Raw genomic sequence first — 6,589 nt, 5'->3', positions numbered from 1 at the left:
ATCTTGTGTTGGCTGGAGTACATTCTCCACAGCATGGAGACAGATCAGAGCCAAAGGCTGGAGTAAAAGGTATCTGGTTCCATGGTTCCAGCAAGGTCAACATCTTTGCTTGCCCTGATCACCAGCTCCATTGTCCTTATTAGGACAAGGCTGAACAGTGGCAGGGCTGGTGGGAGAGGCCCTAGGCTATGATGAAGGAATAAATATATTCCAGAGTGCTGAATGCCTTGTCTTTTCCCCTATGTGTTCGGAAGAAGGGCTACCTGATGGCACCATTATTTAAATATTGGGTTCCCGAAGTTCCTGTACGCTCACGTGCAAGCATGGGAGTGAATGTTCGGAACTGCAGGTCTTCAGGGAGAGAAGATGAAATGTGCCATTTCAGTGTGTGAGGTCTAAGACACTGGGTGAAAATGTTACGGGGGGGAAAATCAGCGAGGGTCATTAACTCCCTGCTTTGCCTGGATAAAACTTTTAAAAGAAGGATGCTTGAGAAAAGCTTGGAGTACCTAGTAAACCCATTAGAAGTCTATTTAAATAAGGAAGGAGTCTACATTAGACCAGTTATGACGTGGCCCAAAGGCACAAGTAAATTTTATGAGAAAGCAAATTACACTCTCAGCCCATGAAATATACTCTTCTTGTTGTGTTGTCACAGTATTTGAAATCCACACTTATGGTTTCTTTAGGAAGAAGCTGATTGCAGTCCCAGCTCTCAGCTGCTAGGTTATAAGAGCTATGAATGACGAAGCCAAACGGTAAGATGGATGGGGGGAGGGACTTCCATGAGCGATGCACTTGACATGAGTGATGCACTCGATGCAATTGGGACATCTAGTGCCAACTGTTTGCAAAATTTTGGAAGAATCAATGATTAAAATTCCATGTCTCTCTTCATATATCTTCCTATGAAGGCTGCTTGAGTTGTGTTGGTGTCCTTGTAACTTCTGGGATATCCAAACACAGGCGTTCATCCTTATATCCTTAATTTACTGTTTACCCAAGTAATTCATCCTTTGTGGCCACCATATATTACATGACTACGGTGAATGAGGGAATTCCAAGCAGGCACCTGTGGACCCAGGGAGTTTTTAGCATTTAAGCTTCAGAAAAAGCTCCTTGATTTATTGTGAATATCTAACTCTCCTAGTCATGCTCTAAGGATCTTACTTTATCTCACCACTGTACTCATTACTGTATACACCTTATGTATTTCTCCCTTAGGCCTGTGGCCCAAGGCTTCTGACCTTTTTCCATCAATTCTCATTTGGAAACGTCCCAGGCTGAGTCACAAGGCTAATTGGGAAGGGATCTAATTCATAAACTCCTAACAGAATTTCCTTCCAGTCTCACTCTGACTACTTTCTGCTCCCTTGCAGATGCAAGAGATTTTATTTATTCATTTTATTTATGAGCCTAATACTACTTTCTGACTTCAGGTTAAACAGCTCTCTCCACCACTGCACCAAAAGATTCTCCGGATTTGTCTAATGAAAAGTTTCAGCAATCGACTCCTTTCTTGGGCATCCACCTTCTAGGACAGGTTCCCTTACTGATTACTGCATTAAAGGTTTCTTAAGCAACTCAGCCCTACTGATACCCTACTATACCTATTTCTATCTTGAATCAATACACCTTCTTCAAAATCTTCAGAGTCATTCCATACCTTTATATATAGCATCCTGTACAGTAGTCAACCTCCCGTGTAGGATCTTTGACTGAAGTAATTCTTTGTTCACAGGCAGATATTCACTTAGTTCTGGTTGAATTAAAGGGGGAATTTTGTTCCAATCAGGATGTGCTGACAGGATACAAAAGGACGTAGTAAAATTCCCATTAGAAGAGTCCCAGATTCCAACCAGAGCTAAGCCTCTGACCCCTCCTTTGGCTTCACCACATTCCCTTTACTCTTTTTTTTTTTAATTGAAGTATAGCTGATTTACAATGTTGCGTTAATTTCTGCTGTACAGCAAAATGATTCAGTTATACGTATACATATGTATGTACATTCTTATTTGTATTCTTTCCCATTATGGTTTATCACAGGATATTGAATATAGTTCCCTGTGCTATACAGTAGGATCTTGTTGTATATCTATTCTCTATATAATAATTTGCATCGACTAACCCTAACTTCCCACTCTGTCCCTTCCCCACCCCACATTCCCTTTACTCTTTTTTTTGGCTATGTTGGGTCTTTGTTGTGGCACACGGGCTTTCTCTAGTTGTGGCGAGCGGGAGCTACTCTTTGTTGTGGTGCGTGGGTTTCTCACTGTGGTGACTTCTCTAGTTGTGGAGCACAGGCTCCAGGCGCACGGGTTTCAGTAGTTGTGGCACGCGGTCTCAATAGTTGTGGCTCGCGGGCTCTAGAACGCAGGCTCAGTAGTTGTGGCCCATGGGCTTAGTTGCTCTGCGGCATGTGGGATCTTCCTGGACCAGGGATTGAACCCGTGTCCCCTGCACTGGCAGGCGGATTCTTAACCACTGCGCCACCAGGGAAGTACCTGATGTGGATATTGAACCACCTTTGCATCCCTGGGATAAATCTCATCTGATTATGATACACGATTGTTTTAATGTATTGTTGAATTCTGTTTGCTAATATTTTGTTGAGGATTTTTTGCATCTATGTTCTTCAGTAATATTGGCCTGTGATTTTCTTTCTTTTTTAAAATAACCTATAATTTTCTTTATCTTTGTCAAATTTTGGTATCAGGGTGAGGCTGGCTTCATAGAATGAGTTTGGAACATCGATGATTGTCTTTAGCTGTGAAATCTCAGCTAAAATCTATGAGACAACAGAAGAAGTCCCACTCCATAGCCTATCATAAATACATTCATTTTGCACCATTGGTCTACTATAAGTTACATAAGTAGTCTCCTCCTTTTGAGTATTAAATCTGATTCAAATATTTTATATTCATAAGTAATGATGAACATCTTTGACCACATCATTATTTCATCAGCACATCTTTTAGTAATGATCTTCACCTGGTGTGATGCCTATGGGTCCTCCAGTCCAACACCCACTTAATCCTCCAAAAACATGGGTCCATTCCTGTATCATCTCCAGTTCCTTCAGTTGGAAATCCATACTGTGGGTGCCTATGAAATAGGAGAGCTCCATTTCCCAAGTCCCTTCACTACCTATTCCTGCCTCAGGCTCTTTTCATATCACACTCTTATGCCCTGAGTAAAAAGTTCAAATACATGCTTCAACAATTAATACACATCTTCGAATTTTATTCCTTTATGAATAATTGGAACTAAATACCAATACACTAAATGTAAAAAAAACTTCTATAATATTCAACCCTTGTAAAATTCTGACATCATGATTTTTTTTTAAACATCTTTATTGGAGTATAATTGCTCCAATAATGTTAGTTTCTGCTGTATAACAAAGTGAATCAGCTATACATATACATACATCCCCATATCTCCTCCCTCTTGCATCTCCCTCCTACCCTCCTTACCCCACCCCTCTAGGTGGACACAAAGCACCGAGCTGATCTCCCTGTGCTATGCGGCTGCTTCCCACTAGCTAGCTATTTTACGTTTGGTAGTGTAGATATGTCCATGCCACTCTCTCACTTTGTCCCAGCTCACACTTTCCCCTCCCCGTGTCCTCAAGTCCATTCTCTATGTCTGCGTCTTTATTCCTGTCCTGCCCCTAGGTTCTTCAGAACCATTTTTTTGTTTAGGTTCCATATATATGTGTTAGCATACGGTATTTGTTTTTCTCTTTCTGACTTACTTCACTCTGTATGACAGTCTCTAGGTTCATCCACCTTGCTACAAATAACTCACTTTCGTTTCTTTTTATGGCTGAGTAATATTCCATTGTATATATGTGCCACATCTTCTTCATCCATTCATCTGGTGTCATGATTTTTAATTAGCAATTATTATTTACACATCAGCTTTATAAGGCTCAAAGCAATGCCTTCCAATAGAACTTTTTCTGCAGTGATGGAAATGTTCTATGTCTGCATTGTTTAATATATTAGCCACAAGTCACATGAGATTATCAAACACTTGCAATGTGATTAGTGAGACTGAGGAGTTGATAGAATATTTTATTTTATTGAATTGTAATTAATATAAATTTACACTTAAATAGACTCCTGTGACCAGTGCCTGTGGTAACAGACAGATCAAGATTAGATGATTAACACAGTGACAGCTGTAGTTTGAATGGGCCAACCTTAATGTGAGAGGCCTGGCTCATTAGATCAACTTGAACCACATCTGGTCAACTCATGGTGATAAAGGAAGCTGTAGAGTTTTCTGAACAATGTTTCCAGCTCTGGGCCAGGGGTTACCAGGGGTCAGCCAGATTAGAAGGGTGTCAGATTAGAAGAAAGGTGTGGGACATGGAATGGTGATACATTTATCTTGGGAAAACTTCATTTGGAGGGGGGTGTGATTGGGGCAAAGTGGAATCATGGGAGTAGGTGACCACAAATTTCCAAGTTGGTAAATTTACATGGGACTTGCAGAGGGAAGCAACAACATCTTCCATAGCTGCTGGAGGTTTAGTAGAGAAATCGAGATCATTGTTAAATTAGCTGAGCTTTTATCATTTGATTTAATCCCACAATCTTTCAGGGATGGAGTACTTTCCACAAATATGCCTTGTTCCATCTGAGAAGATATTTCAGAGATCGGAGACACGATACTTGTCTTCTTTGGGAGCTAACTTATATGGAACCTAGAGGAAAAGTTTAAAAACATAGAGTTTAAGGTGGAATGTACATGTTGATTCCTTTATAAAACAAGAATTTTGGATAAATGAAGGTTTGGGAAAACACAAGTAATAATAGTAACATTTTCCTTAGACTCTCTGCCAGGCACTGTGGTACGTGCTTTGCCTGTGCCATCTCATTTTGTCTCATGACACACCTGGGGTAGGTATTATTCAGCTCCATTTACAGATGAAGAGGTTGGAGCCTTGAGGACTCGGAAATACTCAGCATCTCCAGGTCAGCAAGGGCAGAGCCAGACTGAGTCCCAGAGCAGCCAGGACCCCTATAGCCCTATAGCCCTTAGTCTATCCTAGTCCTCCCTCTGAATGGGATATTCCCACGCTTCTTTTTTGTTTGTTTTCCCTCCTATTCTATTTTCCAAATCAAATATAAATTCGCCTTTAAGAAAAATAATTTGTAAAACACCTGAGTCCAGCAGACAAAATTGAAGTAGACAGCTGGTATCTGAGGGCTTCTGGACTAGCCAGTGAAGATTTTCTTTGCGAGAAAAATTCATGAAGTGTTAGGATTAGGCTACCCCTTGCCAGCCTGCTTCTCAGCCCATTTGAAAAGTCAGAATGATGTCCTCACTATATGCAAGGCATGGTTTTGGGTTTTAGGGTACCGTGGCAAAGGAGTCAGACACAGTTCCTACTTTTATGGGACTCATACTCTAGGTTGAGAAAATACTAAGTTAAACAGTTACAGTATAATGTGATAAAGTTTAAAGTAGGGCCAAGATAAGGTTCTGTGAAAAGAAAAGGAGAACCATTCTGTCTGGGGTGAAGCTTCCATGGAGATTTTTATTTAATATGAAACTTGAAGCATGAGTGGGAGTTTGTTGAAAAGTGGGAGAAAAACATTCCAGGCAGAGATAAGAGCTTGAGTTAGAGGACAGAGGGAGAGGGTGCCTGGGGCCTTGGAGAAGGCAGATTTCTAAGCGTGAAAGGGAATGAGGAGTCATGAGGCCCGAGTTGAAAGGAGGAAAAGCATCAGTGAAAACATTCAGTGGAAACAGGAAGTGTGAGAATCTACTCAGCAGAAGTGAACTAAGCCACCCCAGGAAACAATCCTTTGGGACTAAGGCATCCCAAGCCTTGGGTTTGTAATCCAGCTCCACCACTGACCAGTTGGCTAGCGCTGAGCATATTACTTTAACTCTATGATTCTCGGTTCCCTTGTCTGTAAACTGGGTATTATGTTTGCTGTGAGGACCCCATGAGATGAAGCACCACTTGGCTAAAAATGTTAGTTCTCACTGACAAAGTTGGAAGCCCTTGACTACTCCCACCAGAGCCCAAGTTTCCTGGAAGATTGTGATCAGATCTGCTTGAGCTATTCTGTCCTCCATGCCCGGCCGCCACAGGAAGCTCAACACTGCACTTGCTGGGCATAAGATGAGTATTTTTTTCAGGCCCTCATTGGCACTGCCATCTCCTACCTCACCTGGTCTTCCCAGCCAACACCAGGGTCTCCAGAGCAGGAATGGTGAGTTGAGGGGAACCATTCTGCAGAGGACAGGCTGCAGGATTGGGGAGAGCAAACACTGCGACACGTGGATCTAACAGATCTCACAGTGAATGCTGCACAGGCCCTGGATTAGGTCACAATGCTGATGCATTGATCGCTGGCCAGTGTGTGACCTGGGCAGTTAATTATTATAAGGTGCAGAGGAAGTTAGTATGGTGGGCTCATCAGGGCCTGAGCAAGGGTGAAAGTGGTCCTCATGCACTTCAACACCTCTACTGGCCTCTGCTAGCTACTCTTTTTTGAACTCCTTTGTACAGGGTTTCTAAGCTGAAATACCACGGTTCTAACTTGGAAACTCTGGTGACTTCAGA

Source organism: Tursiops truncatus, chromosome 15 (assembly GCF_011762595.2).
Source record: "Tursiops truncatus isolate mTurTru1 chromosome 15, mTurTru1.mat.Y, whole genome shotgun sequence".
NCBI classification, from domain to species: domain Eukaryota; kingdom Metazoa; phylum Chordata; class Mammalia; order Artiodactyla; family Delphinidae; genus Tursiops; species Tursiops truncatus.
Note: the sequence above shows the minus strand (reverse complement) of the source record.